Source organism: Ursus arctos, unplaced genomic scaffold (assembly GCF_023065955.2).
Source record: "Ursus arctos isolate Adak ecotype North America unplaced genomic scaffold, UrsArc2.0 scaffold_3, whole genome shotgun sequence".
In the NCBI taxonomy this organism is placed as follows: Eukaryota; Metazoa; Chordata; class Mammalia; order Carnivora; family Ursidae; genus Ursus; species Ursus arctos.
The window spans coordinates 53,390,683-53,415,342 of record NW_026622985.1 but is presented as its reverse complement, the minus strand read 5'-3'; the positions used below and the strand labels follow the sequence as shown (position 1 = coordinate 53,415,342).

The window sequence follows — 24,660 nt, the reverse complement described above, 5'->3', positions numbered from 1 at the left end:
TTTGTAAATGTTGTTGACTGCTGTAACCTCTGTTTCCAAAGGTTTCTGGTACCCCTAGTAGGCACTAAATAAATTTTTTGGAATGAATGCCTACTCACCAAGTGACCTTCTGACTCTAGTTTTCTAAATAAATTGCTTACAGAGAATGTGCCAGCCGGAGGACAAGGATGTCTCCTGTTCCCTCTATTTTTCATATAAATAAATACATGCATGCTTGTGTTTGTTATACTTCAGCCTCTGTGAGGTTAGTTAATGTGAGTCTGTCCCTAAAAGACGGATTCTGTCTTGAGGCACAAACAAATCAGGTATCTGAGCTTGCAGACCTGAGAGTTGTGCTCCACACTGAGAAGCATTAAATGAGGAAAGGCACCCTGCCTGAGTGAGCACTGACCTTCCACTCATGACCTTTACAGCCTTACCATGAGTGTGCCCTGGGCCTCTTTTTGGGACTTCTGTAGGAACAAGCAGAGAAGAGCTCCTGATGGAGAAAAATCTCCAAAAAGGAAAGGAAGGCTGTATAAATATTCAACAGGTCCTTCATCTTGAGCATTTATATTTGTGAAATCTTTCCATTCTATCCCAAATGCCACTACCACATGGGGCCCTCTTTTTCGCCTGTTTTCCATAGCATAACTGAGACAAGCCTACATCCTGAAGAATAAGAAGGAGGACAAACTAATAGCTATTGAGTGCTTTAGTATGTATCAGGCAAAAGGACTTTACAAATATCTCACCTAAAGCAATATTTCTAAAAACTAAGGGAAATAAAGAAAATATAAACTGTGTATAAGACTTGGATATTCAAGATAAGGTAACACAAAGGGTCATGTTTTTGAATCAGACTCACAGGAGATAGAGATCTTACCCAGTAACAAGACTTACTAATAATTTCAAGAATACAGGTAAATGTGAGGGACAGGAGACCCTGGTCCATGAAAGCAGCTCTCTAGGTCCTTTCTTGCTACATTGGAATTTACTTTGGTCCAGATTTAACATATGAAATCTCTAAGTCATGTGTGCTGTCATCACTAAAGCAAAAGAACAACTTGGGTCATAAAACATCTCAGTTTTATACTCATATAGTTTCACGTTTACATGTCATTTTCCAGCGAGCTGTGCCCCAGATAGCCTTAGATTGCAGGTATATTTATCATGCCATCCTAGACTGACCAGGTACATCCTGCTAAAAAGCTTTTCATAGCTAAGTGCTCTCTCATTAGTAAGTATCCATTTATTTTCTTTCCAGGAGGTGTATCATCAGTATGTTTATAAGAAGATCTGATCGAGTCAACTGATTTATTTTCCTTCCTTTCTTCCTTTGTTTCCAGTGGCTTCTCAGGGAAAAAGAGAATAGTCAGCTGCTAACCCTTTCTTTCCTCCAAAGCATAGGTTTTTGGTCCTAAGAATTCCACTGAAAGCAGTGCGGTGATTATTTTCCTATGCTCCCAAAGCCTTTCACTTCAGATTAACTCTGCCACTGTCCAGGGAGAACTAGCACAGATTGGTAGCTTCTCCTTAACCAGCCTCCCATCTCTTTGGCTTCCAGACTGCTTCTCTGCTGCAAGGTTTATTTACTTCATCACTAACCATACTTTCATGACAGGTTCACATTTGGTTATTTTTCCACGCCGTTCTTAGTTTTTAAAAAAAGAATTTGTCTTTTGAACAGCTCTTAATAGTAATGTTTGGTTTCTCTTGTTCCACTGATAGACATCTACCACCACCGACCAGTAGGATTGGGGCGACAGAAGCAGTGTTAGCACACTGAGTCCATGTTCTAGTCAAATGTTATTGAAAGCTCACCACGTGCCTACTGGAGGATGAAAAAGATGTGGTCCCTCTCTTTAGGGAGCTCATAGTCCATAGGGAAACGAAAATGTGTCTATCCCCAAATCCTCCGATGTTATGGAGTCACCTTGCCTTTAATATCTAAGTAAAAATGGCTTGTACCCTCAGAGAGGATGGAAAGACAGTTCTCTCCCTAATGTTATTCTGGAACCAATTTAAAATAAACATTTGTTCCTAATACCCCAATAAATAAATAGTAGCAATGGAGTGTGTTTGGTGCTGTAACATAAGTGGAAGGAGGAAATAAATAATAAGTTCTGATTGCAGACATAAAAGAAGGCTCAAAGAGGAGGTGATGGTTCAGTGGGATCAGATGAATGACGAGGAACTTATCAGGTGGGGAAGAGTATCCCAAGTAGCAGACTTAACATACATACCAGAGAGAGGTATGAGAAGGCAAAGAATATTGGGACCACCTGATGGTTTAGTATGACTAAAGCTTTCTATAAAAGAGAAGACTGAAAAGGGGCAAGGATGGTGTATAGACAGAAGACAGCTTACTGTCCTCAGCATTTGCTAAACCTAAAAGCAAGTAGGGGGGATACTGTCCTCAACAATCTAGGAGTGTCCCAGCCAGGGACAGGGCCAGGGTCCGGCAGGTAAGGTACTTGTCTTGGGTGCAAAATTTATGAGGGTGCCAAAGCCTCGTGTCATCAACATAACATTTTAACACAAAATTTTAAATAAAGATAGGATCCGTGTTGAGTTTTCCTTTTGCCTCAGGCTCTAATATGGCTCAGCAAGGTACTTCTTTATCTGAAATTTTGGCATTTGTTCATAATGGATTTTTTGGGCACTGATTTTGATTTTTTAAAAGATATTGCATTAAAATATTATTTATCTTGATGACTGAAGGAGGTTTTTGGGGGGCATTACCTTAAAATTTTTGCATCTGAGATGAGTGCTTTACTCATTTCGTCCTAGTCCCAATCCTGATTCCAGCCAAACTTCATCTGTTAGCATCGAAGAAAGACACCACGTGTCACCCTGGCATAAGAACACAAATTAGAAAGGATAAAATTCACAGTACTTGCTGGCTGATGGGATATGGAAATAACAGGAAGGGAGGAGTCAAGAATCTCATCTTGGAAAATATCATGCTCTTTGAAAATTTACAGAATACTGGGAATGATAGATAAACATGAAAAGAGAAATCAGCATAATATAAGTTTTATAACAGGTAGCTAAGCAAAGGGCTGTGACATATAGAGAAGCTACTGTCTTTCCCTTTTGAAAAAGAATTCAGAGTCTAACATGTTGACAGCATCTGGGTAATTGTGTGTCAAGAACATACAATTGTCCATAATGTAATATACCGAAGTTGGCAGAGCTGTTCTTTAATAGGAGCAGACGTGTTGGGTATCTGGTTCTCCTCCCACTGTTTGAAGGAAGAGAACATCCCAATAAGCTGTCCTTGGGGTCAGCAGTCAGGAGCAGGTGGAGGAAGTAGAAAGACCTCTTCCGCCGGGAAGAGAGCGCCCCACCTCGGGCTCCACACTTGCAGGCTCTGCCTTTGCTGTTGAGAGTCCATCAATTGCAACCGAAATCAATTTTCCTAAAAGGAGACTTCAGAGGTGGCCATGGGCTCAGTTAAATGAAGGGAGAGGTCAATCAGGTTCTCATCAAAGAGCTCAACAAATCTATCTCATTTTTTAATTACAGCCTTCCCTGAGCCTCCTCCACAGGTACCAGCGATCATGCCAGTGTTTCATAATTGCAGGCCATTGTATAATTGGCGCAATTCAGTTCTCTGGTAAGACTTTCCTGCCAATTCTGTCCCCAGGAGCCTGCAAGGACCTGAGGCATCACAGGATTGTTGCTCTCGGTCTCCCATCTCGCACATACCCGCCCCCCGAGACTTCCCTCGCTCCTGCGTCTTCAGCCTCCTCCTCCCTCCCTCCTCCGGAAAACAAACTCTCTCTCTCTCCCCCACTTCCAGGCACCCATCCGAGTTTGACTACATGCTCCATGGACCAAAGGCAGATGGCTGGGAGCAGAAAGGAAATATTTTGCTCTGCTCAGATAAATAAAGGCAGCAAATAAATGTATAAATAAAACAATTCTTTCCTTGACTCTTTCACCATCTGTAGCTGCTCCCCTATCTCTCTTTGTCCCATCTCATAGCATTTGGTGCCTCCAAGTCATTGGGTCAAACAATGACCCCATTGTCTATCTCCACGTTGGTGAGCAATCTCCCCAAACCACTCAGCCCAGGCCTCGCCATGGTTCTTTTGGCTGCAGGACTTGACATGCCTTTCTCCTCCTAGAGGACTATGCCCATGCAGTTCTACCCAGAACATTCACCCTCTCCCCACTGCCCACTGTGCCCACTTGACTCCTGCTCCCCCTCTGGGTTGTAGCTTAAATCTTAGCTCCTTCAGGGAACATTTCCTGGCCCCTCAGGCTCCTGGGACCCCTGCCTGCCCTTCTCCTGTGCGGCATTGAACACATCTGTGAGTATTTGTTCAACATCTGGTATCCCCTGGAGACCGTGTGCTTCACGAGGGTTAGCCGTGTCTTGCTTGTTCGCTGCTACCTCCCCACCACCTACCCCAGTGCCTGGCCTGGGAAGAGATGAACAAATATGTGTTGAATATTTGTTCGTTAAAACCCATCTTAGGGTTTAGAGTAGATTTAAGAGAGATGATCTTTTTTTTTTAAGATTTCATTTATTCATTTGAAACAGATACAGAGAGATAATGAGAGAGAGCATGAGCAGGGGGAAAGGGAGATGGAGAAGACGACTCCCCGCTGAGCCAGGAGCCCGATGAGGGACTCTATCCCAGAACCCAGAGATCATGACCTGAGCCGAAGGCGGACGCTTAACCATCTGAGCCACCCAGGTAGGTGCCTCTAAGAAAGACGATCTCATGTAGGGTTTTTAACAAAGGTTCTCAACTCTGATGTTTGAACATGTCCAGGGGCATTTCTTTTCTCACGATGACTCAGGGGCACCTCTGTTAACTTAGTGGTCAGACGCCAGACCTACCAGACATCCCTCAATGCTCAGGACAGCTCCCTTGAGAAACACTGCTTGCAAAGATCACTCTACCGGTGCCAGGGAAATGTGTGACGTATGGAGGAAGAGGAAGTGGAGGTTGAAATCAGAGTGACTCGCAGGAACAGTATTGGCAATCAATCCAAATCAGGAGCTGGTCAGGGGGCTGGGGAGGAAGTCTGAACTAAGAAGGAGACAGGTTGAGAGGTAACTAAGAAATAGAAACCCTGTGATGAGTGGGATGAGTCACCCTTCAAGGAAAGAGAAGGGATGTAAACACAAAGGAGGATAACAGATATAAATTTTGTGACCTTGGGCAAGTTACTTAACCTCGCTGTGTCTGATTTCCTCATCTGTAAAATGGAGATAAAAATAATACATCACGAGGATGTGAAGATTACGGGAACTGAGTTAATTCATATAAAGTGCGCTGCCTAACAGAGGGGAAACACTACGGAAGTATTTGACGTTGTAGCTGTAGATATATAAATAAACAGATATGTAGAAATATTAACAGATCAGTGGTGGGAAGGACAGATGAGTGGATAAATGAAGGGATGGAAGGATGGACAGATAGACGGGTGGATGGGTGGTTGGATGGATGGTAAAGAAATTGATAAATGAATTTTGAATGTGGAGGATGAAGGAGAGAGCATGATCCTCACAAGGTTTTTCCAGAAGTTTTGCAGATTTGAGCATTCTACCAACAGTCTCTCCCTTCTTCTTCCTTTATGTCTGGTGACCAGGGTACCAAGGGGGCTTTGGTTTACGGAACAGAGCCGTGATGCCTGACCCATATGGGACCACTGGAAGCATGCAGTAGGCAAGGGGCTGATTGACAGGAGTGCGTCGCAGGCTCCCCCTGCCTTACGCTGTGTGCTACATGGAGGAGCGAAGTCAGACAGCTCTTGCCACTTCAGCTCAGGGTATCACAGCCTCACCATTCTCAGTTCTCTGGACATTTCGTCACTCACCCACTTTCTCTGTTCTGCTATTTATAACGTTCACCATTGAACAATACATTCAGGACTCTGTGCGTATTACCTGGAAGGGCAGTCACCTGGGAGTCAGAACACCTATGCTCTAGCTTCAGTTTTTGGATATGTAAAATAAATGGAGTGCACTAGAATGTACCTAAAGTTTCTTACAGCTCTAGCATGCACGCACCTGCAACCTGACCAGCCCCTTCTCTCATTGTCCTTGTCCCTCAATTCAACTCTAATTCTCTCATCGTATCTTCACCATTTCCTTGATGTACAATGCCCTTCTTGCCTTGTGCTTCTGCTAACCTCCTAGACCTGTTCCCAGTGTGAGAGCCCCTTCCCTGTGAATCATTCCTTTGTAGGCTGAAGTTCAGATATTTGCTCCTCCGTGTACCCAGTGTACTCTGTAAGCACCTGAATTACAGCAGGGTCCTCCGGGACTTGTCAACACGCCTCTCTCCCCGTAAGGCTGCAAGCCTTTAATGCAGAAATTACATTTGTATTGGCCAGGGCTCAATTACAGAGAACAGAATCCACTCCAACCAGTTGAAGCTGGAAAGGATTTACTGCAGATATTACAGGGCTTATTGAGTCATTGGGAGGGGAAAAGTAAGCTCAAGATTAGGCTTTCAGGAGCCACTCACAAAGCCACCCTGCAGATACAGAGCCCCTGCTACCTCTTTCGGTAACAGGAAATCTCCAGCTTCACAATAGTACCATCATTAGAACGGATCGGGAACTCAGTTGTCTCCACATGTATCTCATAGGCAAATTCTCAGAAAGAGCCAAGAGTCTGTTAAGCCATCACCATCCCTGTTTGGACAATGTTTTTTGTACCAGGGCCACCCCCTAAACTTCTGACTGGTTGGAGATTGATTGCACTGGAGTCAGGAGCTGAGTGTGGTCCAAAGAACTGTAGCCAAAGGAAATTATGTTCATCTGGCACAAACATGGCGAAGGGGTCTGCGGGAGAGGAGGGTGTGGCCACTACGTTTCCTCTTTCCTTTGGCTGAGAGCAATTTTCCTTCTGGCAGTAGGGTTCTTCAGTGATCATGGCAAGTCAGTCATCTGGCAAGATATCAATTAAATTTAAATCTGCTGTTAACTCTAGCAATCTCTTCAGCCTGTGCCTGCTATAGAACACAAACTGCTTTCACAAAATAGGGCAAGATCATTGAATCTTGGGACTAGGAAGAGGTTCAGGGGTCATAAAAATCCCGTAATTATCAAATACGGCTTTGTAGCAGACAGAGAAAAATCAGACATTGTAGTTAGCTTTATTTGATCTAAATGTATTCAGTTTAAAGACCTAGACTTATTCTAAGATTTTCTTTGTCTTCCTATTTCTTTAGTGACATATGGTATTTGTAGTTCATAGCTTTTTTTTTTTTTTTAGGCTTTTCTTGGCAAAATAACAATTAGGATGTTATTGTTAGTCATCCCTTTGAGTTGCTGGTTGATTTTTTTTTTAAAGATTTATTTATTTATTTGACAGAGAGAGAGACAGCCAGCGAGAGAGGGAACACAAGCAGGGGGAGTGGGAGAGGAAGAAGCAGGCTTCCTGCAGAGGAGCCTGACATGGGGCTTGATCCCAGAACCCTGGGATCATGCCCTGAGCCGAAGGCAGACGCTCAACGACTGCACCACCCAGGCGCCCCTGCTGGTTGATTTTTTTATCTGTTCTGCTCAGTTCCCTAGAGGTCTATACCCCAGCTTTTCTATGACCCCTTGTGTTACTCTTTGCCCATTTCATCCTTTATTCCTGATCATCTATCAGGATACAGACTCAGGGGTCTCAAGACATTCAACATGTGCCTGGACGGGTGGTAGGACTTCAAGATAGAGAATCATACCTTCTATGATTCTTTGTCACTGGCCCATCTCATATCACATCATGCAATTATTTTGACACTCTACTGTTACGAACAAGGCCCAGCTCATGTGTGAGAAAGTAAGCTGTAGTGTGTAGTTTGTCTTAGCGTGTTCTCTCTACTTCCGCTGAGGTTATTTCCCTCTTTCTCTTATCACTTACAAGTATGCATTCTACTTTTATCTGTCTGAACTCTAGCTTTTATTCTACCTATATTTGTTACACTTCCCGAACTACTTTTCCTCGAGTGCTTCCGATGATCTCATTTCTCTTAAACCCAAACTCACTCTTTATAATAAGGGACAAGCATCTATGACCTCATCTACCCATTTACAAGCAATTTACTTATCGAAATAGATGTTATTTCACTCAAGGCTGCTTTCCTGGGCCTGTGAGCCCTCTGAGCCACTTCTCGCTCTCCCTGAGTTCTGCTCTGTGTCCCTGGGGGTGGGTGCACCCTGCAGGCTGAGCTCCTCAGACTCCTGTGTCAGCCAGTTTCCCTGTGGACTTGTCCAGTGGGAGGTGGGAATGGGGGAGGGCCCGGGGTCTCAGGCTCCAGCGCTAAGTATCTCTCTCCTCAGTGGTCCCACCACTGCCCAACAGGTGCATCAAGTTCCTTGCTTCCATCAGGTGACCCTAGATCCTGGTCCTTTCACTTCCTTCCCCTCAGTCTAGGGAGCTGGAGAGGCTTCTTGATGGTGCTCAGCTCTGGGGCACCCCCGCTGTAACCACTCAGAGACATCTCTCTTTTCCAGGTTGGACCTCCACTGATAAGGATTAGGACAAATTCTCAGAAGCAGAATTACGGGGTCAAGAACTAGGATTTTTAAAAGCAGTGTTTAAAGACATTTCTTCCTGCTGTCTTTCTCTCCTGTAAGCCCTGTAGATCTCTGCATACAGCCAGGCCCTTCTCCCGTCACCCCATCTCTTTACATGTCTCAGCCTCGGGGCACAGGACTATCCCTCTGGTCACATGACACTTTTAAAAATTGATAAAACAAAGAGGTAAGGGGGAAAACCACCACTTCCTGGTGGTAATTGATATCTATGCTTTCAGAACATGCTCAGGCAAGTGGAAAGAATAAGCAATTATCTGGATTGTTCAAGCAAACATTAACTTCCCTTTATCTGGCATGAGTGAGTGGTGGAAGGGAGGGAAAATTAGAATTAATTATTAACGTCTTTAAATTTGCCAGAATTAGGTAGAGAGTAACTGAATTCACCACTTCATTTTCTATGAGAAGTCTGGAGAGGGAATATCTGCTTGGCCGTTGCAACACCAGGTTTTTGATTTTGGTAGGAATCTGTCAGGGAGCGAAGTGCCCTTTGCTATTTGTGGAACTGAGCCAGTTGGTGCCTGACTCCACACTGCTGGTTAAGAAGGCTCCAGCAGTGCCTCCCAGGCAGTAGAGGTGGGTGCTGGAAAGCTGAGCCTGCATCTTTTCATTCCATCAGCCTCAGCTCTCAGGAGAAACAAAGCTATCACCCAAACTTGGGGAAATGTCTGACTTTGTGTGTAATTTACCAAATAAAAGCTATCAACTGTCTTTTATAGCCTGCTGATTTATCTTCAGCTTTCTCTGAATTTGTGGCCCTTAAAGATTCTGCTTACTTAGCAATATGAATGGGTTATGAAAAACAATTTTTATAGCAAACCATTCTTTGAATGTAAAGGTAGAGAGGTAGTTGCAGGGGGGAGAGCCCTGATCTTGGAGTCTAGAGGTCTGAGTTTGAATTCTGGCCTTGCCACTAACTAGCTGAAGAACTAAAACCCGACATTTAATCATGGTGAGTTTCTTACCTATTAAGTGTTGTGAATGTGAAGACATTAAGGTCATTAAGAGTAATACACAGGAGCAAACGAATCCATAGATTCAACAACACGTGTTACGGTAACAAGGTAGGAGCCACCACTGACATTGGTATATGTGTAAGGGGTGGGGGACAGGATCTGAAAGGCATCACCAAAGTGACTCCCTGTTTGATGGTGTGGTTTCACTATCAAACTGTGAAAGAGCCTGGAGAGGCTTGGATGAGAGCAGGGTCCATGTCCTCTGCCCCCTCCCTCAGCTTCCAAGTGAGTCCCCAGCAGCTTTCCTCCTGTACAGCTGTAAGAACAGGGCACCCTCAGCAAGCCAGAACCTGTCTCAGGCCGACAGGTGAGCTCAGGGGCGGTGAGCATGAGAAACGCAAACAACCTTATGGAACAGCCCCAGAAAATAATATTCTCCCAAGAGCAAAGTAGATGTCATTTGTAATTTAACGTTTGGTACCACGGGAACAAGAGCATTTTTACTGTCATTGAAGCTTTGTTTTCCCAATCAGAAAACTAATTAGGAGAGAACAACTAGAAACGAATTTGCGGTTCGGTTCTTATAAATGCTGGACCAGATCATGCTGGCTCAGTGTCCTACACACCTTCCATCCCTGCGGACAGCCAGCAGACCTTCCCCTTCCCTCCGTGACGATGAACCAAGAGTCACAGATGTCCTTTAGACAGCGGTTTCCTCCTTAATCCAGGAGGGTTTTTCTGAGTGGTTCTAGAATTACATCATCCACTGAGACCATGAAAATAGCATGGAAGTCAAAAACAGATTGGAGTTTAATGAACTGGTTAATTAAACAAATATTGTTGGGTGCCTTCTGTATGTCAAGTACTCTTGTAGTCAGCATCCTGAAAATACGTCAATGAACAAGAGAGTGACCCCAGCCCTTGAGGAGCTTATAGTCTGGTGGGGGCAGATAAATAACCATGTAACATAAATTCAGGTAGTAATCAGTGTTACTAAAAAAATCATAATAAGGCAGAGAAAGAGGTTGGAGAGACTATTTTAGATGAGGTTGTTAGGGTAGGTATCTCTGAAAGACATTTGACGTGAGACCTGAATGAGATGAGGGAGTGGCTTTTCTGCCTGTTCTGGGCAGAGAAGACAGACCCCACTGGGGAGGGCATGAGCTTGTTGTGTTTGTGGAATAACAATGCAGTCAGGGTCACTCAGCAGAGTGTGAGGGGGAGCGCACATTGGGGTCTGAACCCCACCTCCTACCACTAAGTAGACTTAGAACTTTTCTCAACTAATTTAATCTCTAGGAACCCTAGATTCCTTGTAATTATTAAGAATTCTGGTTACAGGGGTGCCTGGGTGGCTCAGTTGGTTGGGCGTCCACCTTCAGCTCAGGTCATGATCCTGAGTCCTGGAATTGAGCCCAGCATCGGGCTCCCCACTCAGTGGGGGGAGCCTGCTTCTCCCTCTTCCTCTGCCTGCAGCTCTCCCTGCTTGTTCTCTCTTTCCTTCTCTCTCTCTGTCAAATAAATAAATAAAATCTTAAAATAAAAAAAAAAAGAATTCTGGTTACAATAGTACCCAACTTTGAGCTATGCTGAACTAAAAAAGAGAATTTATAAGTACATAGTATGTTGCCCAGAAAGCAGGGGCAGGAAAGAACTAGAAGCAAGGCCTGGGAATAATAAAACACCACCTCCACCCACAAAACAAGACTTGTATTCTGTCGCTCACCTTGATTTCTTTCTTCAAGCCAGATTTCTTCTCTCCCTCTGCTGCCCAGCTATACCTGCTCCCTCTCCACATGGACCTCCCAGAGCCCCGAGCTTATGCACTCAGCCCAAATGCTGGCTGTCCCCCTGTCCACTTCCTGGTCCTGTCTCACCCCTGACACTGGACTCAGCACCGCTCCGGAAACAGCCTGTTCTCTGGAAATCATGAGCGACTCAACCACGTTTACTAAGGAGTTCCAGGGAAGGACCGAGCAGGCGATACCCTGCACCCTGCCAAGCATGTTTTTCAAATCCCCCCATGATCCCAGAGCTTCCCGGCAGCACGCTAATCAAGAGTTCTTCTCTTTTGTCCCAACACATCATCCAGTTTGCTCCGGGGTTTCCCATTCTCCCCTCCACCTCACTTCCACCAGGCTTCTCCACTTCTCACCCTGTGTAAGCAGGAGCGCGAACTTTCTCCAAGCTTCTAGAGCTGACTGTGAATTCTTAGCACCACCCATCCTACCACGGCGATCCTCCAACAGAGATTCTCCAGACACCAGGACCTGCTCTTCGAGAGAGTTAATTGTTTTACTAGTTCCAGTTCTGTCTCTGAATCGGGATTCCAAATTTCTGCGAAAGAAAATCTGACCTCTGGTCCAATCAGCGCTGGCTGGGGAAGAGTTCCCTTTGTGGACAGGGAAATTGACAGGACATCTCTTAGAGAACGCAGGGCTCCTTCGGAGGTAGATGGACAGATACACCGAAAGTGTCCGTCACCTTCCTCACATATAAAACGGGACAGTAATATATTCTGAGGGTGGTTGCGCCAGCTAAACAAAATAACATGGGAAAGGGCGTGCCACAGTATCTTGCACTCAGTAGATGTGACTTTCCTCTTTTTAAGAAACAAACCAACAAACCACAAAAAACCTCTCCCTTGATTTTCCAAGATAATCGCAGCTTCAATATGCTGCCCAGTTCTAGATGTGCATATAAATCGTTCATCTGAAAAATATAGTCATGGTAGGTATATTCAACACGTACAAAAAACAAATATTAGGCAGAAGTATCTAGATTTTGTCCCATCTCTCTTGCCTTCTGCCCTCCTGCTAGGTTTATTTTGGTGGTGTCTGATAGGATTGTCCCCTTCCTCCTCCGCCCCTACTCCAGGGCTCTAAACTATGTACTGGAGGCAATTCATTGGGAAGAACAGAGAAGCAAGGATGAGCACTGGGTTCGAAAGGAGAAATTAAAACTACAGGAAGAAAGGTGTTTGGCCAGATTTTTGAGAAGGGTAGGGAATGCAGAGGACTAGGAAAAGAGCATTTGGAGAACTGTCACCATAGGCTATGATTTGGATCCTCTTTAATGATATTTGAGAGATGCCAGTAAGATTGGAATTACTCCTAATTACTCTTGACTGCTGGAATCAGTCTGCAACTCCCTGTTGAGACAGAGCCAGGTGGGCGCCTGGGATTTATTTTGTCTGCATTAGATAAAAGAATCTTTTTCTCCAGGAAATTACCATATTTGGGGGACTCATGGCTTACGTATTTAAATGAAGGTATGAAATGATTGAAACATAGAATAAGACAGTGTATGGAACTGTCCATACTGTTGTATGGAACTGAGTGTAATCAAAGATTTAAGCTCTATCTAGGGTGGCAGAGGCAATGGTTGAGTCACTAAAAACCCCCAACCAACTGCTGCTTTCTGGGCATGAAGAATATTTACAAAAATTATAGAGTCCTTTGACATTTAGACAAATAATCCATTCTGTGCAAAAAGCAAATTTCCTCAAGGGAGTTTCTAAATAATAATTTTGGTTTTCCACTGTGCAAACAGGAGTCTTTGTTGATGTAGCATGCAGTATGAAAACGCCTTCCAGATCACTGATGCACCCTTTCACAAACCATCTTTGATGAAAAATTAAACAGAGACTAAAAGACTTCCTGCTTCATAGCTAATGAACTATGTGAGACAGGAACACATTCCGGAAACTTGAATCACATTGAAAATTTGCATCTAAACTCCTTTAAAATATGTGCTTTCCAAAATCTTGATTATAAAAATGATGTGTGCTATAGAATACTAAGTGGAAAAGAATGAGGTAGATATGTTGACATGCAGACATATTTATTATTTGGTGTTTTTTTTTTAAACACTTCACAAGTTTACAGAGCAATAAGTTAAAAAGACCAGGGTGACACAGACAAACACCTAGGGAGGCCTGGCAGGTATCAGAAGGGTGAAGGGCTAGGTCTGTGACAACAGGCACCAAGCTGTTTGCGTTATAGAAAAGTACTATTTGTGTAGCTATGCAACATTTTAAACCATTGTGTGGGTCAAGCAAAATACTATACTGGGCATATCCAGCTCCCCTAAGGCTGTTTGTAAGCAATAATTTAAAAAGCAAACTCTGATATGCATATTTTCCATTGTAGATGTGTGCATGTTTATAAATATAAAAGAAAAAACCCGGAAAGATACATATATAAATTTTCTTGGTGTGTGTCTTTGAGAAACCAAACTTGGGGAAGGGGGAAGAGAGAATATATTAAAGGAGACTTTTGACCTTTTATTTTATCTCTCTATTGTTTGACTTGTGCAATGGGGATGTAGCTGCTCATATTTTAATGGGTAATTATGCGTTACAGAAATAAAAAAGTCGGGGTGCCTGGCTGGCTCTTTTGGAAGGGCATGTGACCCTTGATCTCAGGGTCATGAGTTTGAGCCCCACCTGGGGTATAGAGATTACTTAAAGAAATATTTAGGGGTATCTGGGTGGCTTAGTCAGTTAAGCATCTGGCTCTTGGTTTTGGCTCAGGTCATGATCTCAGGATCATGGGATCGAGTCATGAGCCCGACTCCATCATCAGCAGGGAGTCCGCTTGAGATTCTCTGCCTCTTCCTCTCCTTCGGCCCCTCCCCCAGCTCTCTCTCTCTCTCTCCCTCAAAAATAATAAATAAGTAAAATCTTAAAAAAACAAGAAATATTACCAAAAAAGAAATAAAAGAGTAATTCATAAAGATCATAGAAATTTTGGGAAAAAATGAAAAGAATAGATAACAAAAAATTACTCAATCTCATAAAGTCAGATCTGACTATTGATCATTGCTCTAGTTTGCTTGGGGCTGTCATAACAAAATACCAAAGACAGGGGTAGCTCAAACAGCAAACATTTATTTTTCACAGTTCTAGAGGTCAGGAGGTTTCAAGATCAGGGTGCTCACATGATCTGTTCTGGTGAGATCTTTCTTCTTGGCTTGTCAATAGCTGCTTTCTTACTGTATCCTCATGTGATGGAGAGAGAGAGCTCTCATGTCTCTTCCTCTTCTTAAAATGGTGTTACTTGCTTAGTGAGAGCCCTACCCTCATGACCTCATCTAAACCTAAGTACCTCCCAAAGGCCCCACCTCCAAACACCATCACATTGCGGATTGGGCTGTGACACGTGAATGTGTGTGTGTGTGGGGGGGCAACACAAATGTTCAGCATACAATAATCATATTTTGGTTTCGTTCCTTCCAGTCTTTTCTTTATGTTCCAAATGTATTTAAAGTAGTTGGGATTGTATTGTATGGACATAGTTTTAGACATAGTTTCATATCCTGTCATTAATCTTTTTCCTTGTCAGCTTTTTGCATGGATTATCACCTTAAGATAGATTCATGTAGAGGGAAATAATGGGTCAAAGAGCATAGACTTTAAAAAAATTATGCATATTGTTAATGTGTTTTCCAGAAAGGTAGAATCAATTTACAGTTCTACCAACAGTATATGAAAGTACTCATTTTCTGTTCCCTTGTCAACATTGAGAATTATCAATTTAGAAATAATAAAAACTGCTATTTGATTATTATTTTTAAACCTTTTACTGAAGCATAAAGATATATACAGAAAAGTGTCTGATTATCACAAGGCAAGCATACCTGAGTAATTGGCATCCACAACAAGAAAGAGAATGTATTCACCATCTTCAGAACCCCCCTCATCCCCCAACCCTGTGATTACTGTCTCAGGAATAACTACCATTCTGACTTCTAACGACAGTAGATTAGTCCCACTTGGTTTGTTCTTGTGGCGTAGGACTCCATTTTATAAATACAGTATATCACAATGTACTTCACTATTCTGCTGCTAATGAACATCTGGTCGTTTTCGGTTTGGTATTAAGAACATTTTCTGTAAATTTCTTTTGGTGACTGCATGTATGCATTTTTGAGAGGCATGCCCCTGGAAGCAGAACTCCTGGCCATAAGGAATGGCGATATTTGGCTTCAATATGTACTGGCAGAGAGCAATTTCCAGAATGGTTGTGTCAATTTAGACTTCTACCAGGTGTGTATAAGAGTTCTAGCTTCTCCCAATTTTGGTTAATACTTGATATTATCAGTCTTTTTTCATTTTCGCTGCTTGACTGGGCTGTGTAGTGATACATCATTGTGGCTTTAATTTGCATTTCTTGGTGAGTCGGGAGGTGGAACAACTTTTCATGTGCATAGTGACCATTTGGAGATGCCCTCTTTTGTTAATAGTCTATTCGAGTATTTTGCCCATTTTGTAGTTAAGTTGTCTGTCTCACTGAATTATATAAACTATTTTTATATTGTAGATTATAATCCTTTGTCAGGTATCAAATATTTTCTACTCTTTGGGTTGCCTTCTTCCTCTTTAATGGTATTTTGATGAACAAAGGATATATATTTTTTCTTTCTTTTTTTCTAAGTTAAAAAAATTATTACCCCTTTCTGTGATTTAGGCTGCACTGCATGTATACAGTTTTGATTTTTTTAAAAATTCCAGTATAGCTAACATATAGCATAATATTAGTTTCAGATGTACAATACAGTAACTGAGCAGTTTTGTATATTACTCGGGGCTCATCATGACACGTGTGCTCTTAATCCTGATCACCTATTTCACCCATCCCCCCACTCGCCTCCCTTCTGGTAACTATCAGTTTGTTCTCTTGAGCTAAGAGTCTGTTTTTTGCTTGCTCTCTTTTTTTCTGTTTGTCATTTTTTTTCTTTTCTTAATTGAAATATATTTGACATATAACATTGTATAAATTTAAGGTGTATAATATGTTAATCTGCAACATTTATGTATATTGTAATATGATTGCCATTGTAGGAATAATTAGCACCTCTATCATGTCACATAATTATCATTTCTTTTTAATGGTTGGAATAATTATGATCTAGTCTCTTGACATATTAATGATTATAATACAATATTGTTGTCTACATTCCCTTTGCATGAGCAAAAGATATACATTTTAATAGACTCCATTTATAGTTAAGGCTTGTAGTGTTCTTTTAAAGAAAATTTGTATACTTCAAGGTCCTGAACATATTTTCCTCTTATTAAATTTGCATCCTTTGATGCTCAGTGAGATTGAATTTTCTTCTTTTAAAAAAAATTTCCTTTAGGGGCACCTGGCTGACTCGGTGGGTGGAGCATGAGACTCTTGATCTTGGGATTGTGAGTTCAAACCCCAAGTTGGGTGTGGAGATTACTTAAAAATAAAATCTTAAAAAAAAGTTTCCTTTGTCTTTTATAATTAAACTGTCAGACCTTATCATTTGCTTATTGTTTTATAAATATATTACTGTTGCTTATTGATTTCTACAAAATATTTACATACTAGAAAAAATTTGCTTTTTTGGTCCTGGCTATTTTTCATAACTTGTGAGCCTTGTAATTATTTTTAATAGATTTTAATATAATCAAATCATTTTTTCTTTTGTGATTATTTTCCATTTACTTTGGGTTTAAAAAATCTTTTCTTATCTAACTGTTAGGAAAAATATTTTTCCTCTACTTTTGTGGTGTTTTGTTTTTATTTTGTTTTGTTTTTCTTTTATATCCAGTTCTTTGATTCATGTAGGACTGACTTGGATGATATTGTGATATGAGACTCTAAATTGATTTATTTCCTCTTAATACCTAAGTCAATTTCTCTTTTATTAATGGGATGATTCTTCTTTATCTAATTGATTTGTAAGACTTCCTTTATAATAAATTGAGTTAGTTTATATACTCCAGTTAGCTTTTTAGCTATCTTGATCCATTGACTTGTATGCCACTTCTAATGCTGTAATATAAATTTAAGTTTTAAAAAATTTTGTGGGCTTTTGCTGGCAGGCGCTAGGGATGTTTTCCGATTGTTTTTCATCTTTTTCACTCATGATTTTGGCTCTACTAGTCTGTTTACTCTTCTGGATAAACTTTAGAGTCTTTTTGTTTTGTTTTGTTTTTTTGGTCCAAAACAGTCCTTTGAGATTCTAGATTATAATACTTTAAACCTGTAAGTTAACTTGTAAAGAGCTGTTTCTTTTTCCCATCAATATTTTGTCTTCTAAATACATTATTTGAGAAGAAGTTAGTAAAATCATTAAAGGGTCTATTTTTACAAAATTTAATAAAGGGACTGTGGGCGAGGTGTAAGGAAGGCACTGGGGTAGTGCATTAGCTCAAGGCTAGAAACAGTGAGGGCCATTTTCACCCCCACATGTAAGGAGAAGAGAGACAGGGTCAGTTACCCAGACACAGACGAAGCACATCTTGTTGAGGCCAACCCAACGGAGCGGCATCTTTTGTGGAGATTGATGTCACAGAGCAGGTGAGAAGCTGGGGGAACTGGTAACCTGTGCTCAGACGCCTCCTCCCTCTCAACTGCTTCACATGCTAACCTGAACCCAGAGAGCAAGAGGGCCTGTTGATGAAGTCTGGTGGTTTTGGGACTTGGGCCTGCATCAGAATCCCCTGCAGGGCTTGTTGAAAAACAAACTTTGGATTCGATTGTGGGGGATGGAATTTTAGGGTTCTAACATGTTCCCAGGTGCTGCTGATCCGGCTCATCAGAGGACCACACCTGGAGAACTGCCAATGACGTCTGGCACAAAGGAAGGTGGAGAATGGTGAGGAGTGGATCTGAAACAGAATATACCAGGTACACTCTCTCCAGTGTTGTTAGAGGATTAAATAGGATGTATGTTTAAAGTGCTTGTCATGCTGTAGGTGATCAGTAAATGTCCCCTTCCCTTGACTTTGAACCCACAAATTGGGTCCAGAATGCTCTTAGACTCCTCCTGACCCTTTTGGCTTCTACCAACTGCTTTGCTCAAGGCTCCAAGACATAAAATAGAGGATTCACCAGGAGTTTGACTCTGAACTTGGCCTCGGCATCTAGTTTCTACAGCTTCTCTCAAGCTCAGACCATTCCTGTGCCTGCCTCATGCTTGCCCAAATTCTGACCCTGGGACAGGTTCTTCTCTGTGAGTCATTCCGAGCCCAGTGTGCCAACACTCCCTCTAGTGTTGGTGACTGATGCTAACTCTCTTTGGTTCTGTGAGAATTAGTAGAAGGTAACCTTGTTTAAAATGGAATTGGAAGTTCAGAAGCAGGAGCTCTCAGGCCCTACCACTCCTTGCCAATTGCAGACCCGACAGGAAGAGATACACCTTGAAGTCCCTAGTACTTTAGCTATTACTTTACTACCCCCAACAGGTGGAAGAAAGGTTCTTCTCCTCCCTGGCAACAGCCCAGCCAATGAGAGGCTGTTACAATTCAACCAATGAAAAGCCACAATACTTTTTTTTTTTTTTTAATTTATTTATTTGAGAGAGAGGGAGAGTGTGGAAAGTGGAGGGGGAGAGGGAGAAGCAAACTCCCCACTGAGCAGAGAGCCTGATGTGGGACTCCATCCCAGGACTCTGAGATTATGACCTGAGCTGATGGCAGATGCTTAACTGACTGAGCCACCCCACAATACTTTTTTTTAAAAGTGGGCTCCATGCCCAGCATGGAGCCCAAAGCAGTGCTTGAATGCAGGACCCTGAGATCAAGAGTCCACCACTTAACCAACTGAGTCACCCAGACACGTCAAAAAAAAAAAGCCACCATACTTTGAACTTCCAGTTTACTCAAGTGGGCTTTTTATTTGTAACCACCCTCCCAGCTTCTCCCTTTCCTCTCTAGAAGAGTGTTCCTCTCCTTTATCCTCCGAACTTGCCTATGGTTTTGCTGTTGCTTGCTTGTCCTGGATTGTAAGTGTTTGTTATTTCTGAATAAACCCAGTTTTGCTGGTAAAATAATTGGCAGTTTTATTTTTAAGGTTAGTTCTTAAGTTTTATGTGTGTGTGTTTTGTTTTGTTTTTTTAAGAACTTAATGACCCAGCAGTTGCAAGACTTTTGGGGGGAGAAAAAAGTTTTCTATATGGATGTTTTCTTTTTTGTGTCCAAGTAGCTAAACAAATACTATAACTTCTTTGAGGATGTAGAAAGTATTTTTGTATTTCAATGGAAAATATGCATTGTCTATAGCCTACCTTTTCAAGTTATCAGATTCTTGCCTTATTCATTGTCTTTGAGCCATTTGCAACTCTTTGTAAATTGTAGATAACTGATAGTTATGTAAATTCCATCCTGTCAGGTGGTGATTTTAATTGACTTCTCCTGTGTAGAAAAACTAGTTTGTCTGTATTTCCAATTATGATGTGAGATAATAAATGTTTCTCATTATGTAAACTGGGTTTTCCATTACTTGCTGCTGAAGTCCTCCTGACGGACATATCCCTCCTACACTGGGGTCAGTAAGATTTCCTGCTTGTCCCACAGGGCTGTTCTTTGAAAGCACTTTGAAAGGTGTTTGAGGATATTCTCAAGGATGACATACAGTATGTGGGAGGTATGACGCATAGGCCCTGAGGTAGCTGGGTGCTCAAATATCCACTTCTCTGAGTCCAAAAATTAGAAAAGAAATTAGTTCATATACACTCCCTCTAGGCTTTAACATAGCTGCAGTGTTTGCTTTTGATAATAAACTGCAAAACCAGGTCTCACGTATTTGCAGTAAATTGGAAAGCAGCTATTGGAATTCAAGGACAAATGGTCAAGTAGAAAGGCCACCATGAAAAGCACAGTGATCAATATTCAAGGTTTAATTAACTCCTGCTGCATTTCATTACCAGTGTGTCATTTGTGTTTGATTATTTGTCTCAGTCCTGCAGGTGGTTGAGTCTCTAGCTCATTGTAGAACTGAGTGCTGGTTTCCAGCAAAATATCTAAGACCCTTGTGTCATCTCTAAGGGGTATCACTTAGTTTGGGCAAGCTTTTAGCACAAAAACAAGTGACTATTTATTAAATCCCCTTTGATGGTTAGAGATACTATAGAACCTCTCTTCCACTGTTCCCTCCCTCCAAAATAGTTGCAATTACTTGGAAATTTGAGTCTTTTTTTTTTTTTTCTGTTTGTCTAAGCATGTTCTGAAAGCTGGATCAGAGTTAGGCTTTATTAGCACTTGGTCTTTGGGCTCTGTTTGTCTAAGCATGTTCTGAAAGCTGGATCAGAGTTAGGCTTTATTAGCACTTGGTCTTTGGGCTCTGTTTGTCTAAGCATGTTCTGAAAGCTGGATCAGAGTTAGGCTTTATTAGCACTTGGTCTTTGGGCTACAAAACATTTCATCCCTAATGTTCTCAGTCTCCTAGCAGCACCCATCGATAGGACAGAGAGGAGGAGACACCATAAAAAAATATTTGTTTTCTTTAGGTTTTAAAATCTTGTGATCAAAGTCATAGTTAAAGCCAATAGACGCCAGGCTTAGGCTAGCTAGTATTTGCTATGGTTCGGAATTTAATACTAAATCATTTTAAAAAGCCATTGCAGATTCCTCATACTTTCTCTTCCTAAGCACAAAGCTCTAACCAACCAACATGTCTATGGATCTATTGTGCTGTGTTTTTTTAAGGTCTGTTTTTAAAAGAGTGAATGTGTATTCACTAGTTTGTTTTGATTTTCAGATAATGCAGGTATGTTTGCTATTGATAAGCACTTCTCATTTCCTCTTCCTCTTCCACTGTTGTGTATTTTAAAACTGGTAGTGGTTCTCAACCCTTACTGCACACCAGAATCAGAAATATAATCAAAATATAATCGGTATAAAAATTACTAACAATGTATCTCACTTTTTTTCCGTACCGAGTCATGAAATCCAGCGTGCATTTTATACCAAAAGTGCATCTCCGCTCAGACCAGCCATATTTTAAGTGCTCAATAGCTCCGTGTGTCTAGTGTGACCATATGGGACAGCTCAGATCTAGACCAAGAGAGTAATATTAAGAAAATAAAGACGTAGGTGGGGAGTAGAAGCATTCTGAGAGTCTTGTCTTACTCTCAGGGTTGGGTAGGTAGTAAGATACAGATCCTGACAGAAATATCAACCAGTCAACACAAATACAATGGAGAAGTTCCAAAGACTGGAGAAAAAAGTAGAACCAATCAAACAAAAAGCAGGAAGTGAAAAGAAAATTCAAGAAAATAAATGAGAAATCGTGGCTGATAGTTTTAAAAAATCATAGTCTGTCCAAACTTTGGAATACTGTATGATAACTTGAAAGAATAAGGCAGGCAGTCTCTGAGGGCCCCTGATGATCCCTGCCTACTAGCATTCCTGTCCCTGTGTCATCTCTTGTCCCCGAGTGTGGCTAGACTTATTGATTCTCTCCTAATGAACAGAATAGGACAGAAGTGATGAGATGTCACTTCCAAGATTAGGTTAGAAAAGGATTTGGTTTCTGCCTTGGACACACTGTCTCTCACTCTCTTAGATCACTTACCCTGGGGAAAGCCAGCTGCCATGTCCTGAAGCAACCTTGCAAGGAGGCCAGTGTGGCAAAGGACTGAGGCCTGCCAGCAACCAGAGGAGTGAGGCTGGGGCTTGAGAAAGTTTTGTAATGGAGCGTATCGGAGATCCCAGAGTAGCTTGAAAAGTGTAATATGTGCTGTGAATTAGGGCAACTTGAAGGGTTTTCAAGAAATGGGTACAAGGATTGGAAATGATTTTTTTTTCTAAGATTTTATTTATTTGAGAGAGAGAAAGAGCATGTGCACAGGGAGAGGGGCAGCAGGAGAGGGAGAGAGAAAATCTCAAGCAGACTCCCAGCTGAGTGTGGAGTCCTACACGGGGCTCAGTCTCATGACCCTGAGATGATGACCTGAGCCAAAATCAAGCCAGATGCTTAACCGATAGAGCCACCCAGGAGCCCCTTCCCTACTTCTCTTACTAACCACCCTTTGCTTCCTGCAAAGTAGCCAAAATCCCATCCTAAAGATCATATGACTAACCCTAGTTCTGGAATTTCCTTTTCTTCTTTGAAGCTGTCATGGTAGGTCACTGTGTTTGCCTCACACTTGTCATTGTGCGGGGGGGGGGCGGGGGGGTGGGTAGGAGCATGATGTCAGGCTTCAGATTCAGAGAGCCCCAGTTTTAAATGCTCACTTTGTCATTTCCTATCTCTGTGACTAGGCAAGCCATTGCCAGGAAACGAAGTCTGTTTCCTCAACTGTAAAATGGGAATAACAGTACATGTCAAGCACATAGGATATCATATACATGTAATAATTGGCTGGTATTATTACTTACAACTGATAATGTTATTTTCTATAAATCTGGATTCCTAAACCCAGGAAAATTGGGTAATATATCCAGAATTAGAGCCGTATCTGATATCTAAATTAGAATTTTGAGGGGCGCCTGGGTGGCTCAGTCAGTCTTAAGGGGCTGCCTTCGGCTCAGGTCATGATCTCGGGTTCTGGGATCGAGTCCTACATTGGGCTCCCTGCTCAGTGGGGAGTCTGCTTCTCCCTCTGCTTCTGCTGCTGATGTTCTCTCTCAATTTCTCTCTCGCTCTCAAATAAAATCTTTAAAATAAATAAATTAGAATTTGTAACATGTTCACAAAATCCTTTTCAGGATAAAAAATAAGTGTTGCAGGTTTGCGGACAGAAAAGCAGTGGAAATATATATCCACCAAAGAAAAAGACAAGACCTTTGGTACTTATGTTTATGGAGCCATCATTTTCTGTCAGAGAAACCCATTTGGGTAGGAAGCTTCCAGCTAAAGCACTTTAGCTATTGGTTTGGCAGCAGTAAAGGGCATGGTGTTGGAAATTTTAAACACCCTAAGATTCTGAAAAGGTAGAGTCAGGATTTTTGTTCCTGGAAAAGTGACGTTAGATTGTTTGTCTGTTTACATCCAGTAATACTATTATCCACTGATGGCAATGCATCACAACCCTCTGGAGATATTTGGGCATTCTTGGCTCCTGGCTACAACTTCCTTTTCTTTTCTTTTCTTTTCTTTTCTTTTCTTTTCTTTTCTTTTCTTTTCTTTTCCCTTCTTTTCTTCTCTTTTCTTTTTTTTTTTTTTGACACCTCAGCTTTATCCAGATGAACAAATTTTTGCCAATGGATGTACGGTATTCTGATCAGTTCTCAGGGAAGAAGCTATGGGATACAGCTGAATAGTCGAGGGAGCCCTATGCCCAAGCTGGATGCTTGGAGGCACCTTGATGGAAAGATAGTGTTTGATCCTGCTCATTCACTCACTAGCCATGCAACTTACCTGGTCACCAACCTCTCTGAACGTCAACTTCTTTATCTTGGCTTCCTGTGCTTGGCCCATAGTAGGCTTTTCTTAAGTTTTAGGTATTACTACTGTGCCATAGGTTTTATTCTCCCCATTTTTCATAGGGAAAGATTGAGTGATGTTCAGAGGGGTTAAGCTCAAGGCCATGATAGAACTAGTGTTTAAACCAAGGTTTCTCAACCTCAGCACTATTGACCACATAATTTTGGACCAGATAATTCTCTGCTGTAGTGGCTGTCCTGTACATTTTGGATATTGAACAGCATTTCCAGAAGTCAATTTAAGAATAATTGTGAAGTCAGAACATCTTGTCCTGATTTTTTTTCCCTCTTTCACTCTTAGGCCTTTTAATCTATTAGTAGTTCCCTCTTTGACTTCTGTCCACTTCCCGCTCTGGTGCCCACTGATTTCACGATCCTCCTTCCTCCATCGGAATCCTCCTTCTACCCTTGGATGGCTTAAAGTTGTAGCTATTAAAAGTTTGTTTGGCTGTTGTTTAGATTTGCCTTTTATTTTTTAAGACAGAGTCCAACATTTTGAATTAAAAGCATGGACGCCCCACTGGCAGTTCTCAACGGAGGCTGTCCATTCAAATCACCTGCGGTGTATTTAGAAATGATTCCCTAGATCCACTAGTGGGGACTCTGATTCAGGTGGGGAGGGGAGGCTGGGAGTTTTAAAAGCTACTCCATTGATTCTAACAGGCTAAGTGCAGAGAGGCTCTTCAAAGGCAGCGGACTTCATTGGCTGTATTAATAGAGCCTGTCAATCAGCATCACCAGGAGAATTTGTGTTAACAAACAAGATTTCTCAGGAGCAAGATTAATTAAGTCAGTAATTTTGGGACTGGGACCCCAGCTCTTCGTCTTTCCAAGTGACAGATGTGATTCTGATGTGGGGGCCACAGACCACCTGTGTTGAAACACTGTCAGGAGTTAAGTTTGTTGGCGGCATTCTGGGTACTGCCACGTGCAAAACGTGGAATCCGGAGTAAGTAAGAGGTAACGCATCTGAACTCCAGTTTC

General features: G+C 41.9%; 1 protein-coding gene across 1 annotated transcript in view; it reads left to right on the top strand.

Moving 5' to 3' along the window:
* The window catches only part of OSBPL3 (oxysterol binding protein like 3), a 250,126-nt gene that overhangs the window by 40,039 nt on the left and 185,427 nt on the right, over positions 1-24,660 (top strand). Inside the window, exons 11-12 of the mRNA XM_057304348.1 lie at positions 4,535-4,691; positions 18,047-18,157. The gene's annotated coding sequence lies outside the window, so the exon portion shown is untranslated. The remainder of the gene's footprint in view (positions 1-4,534; positions 4,692-18,046; positions 18,158-24,660) is intronic.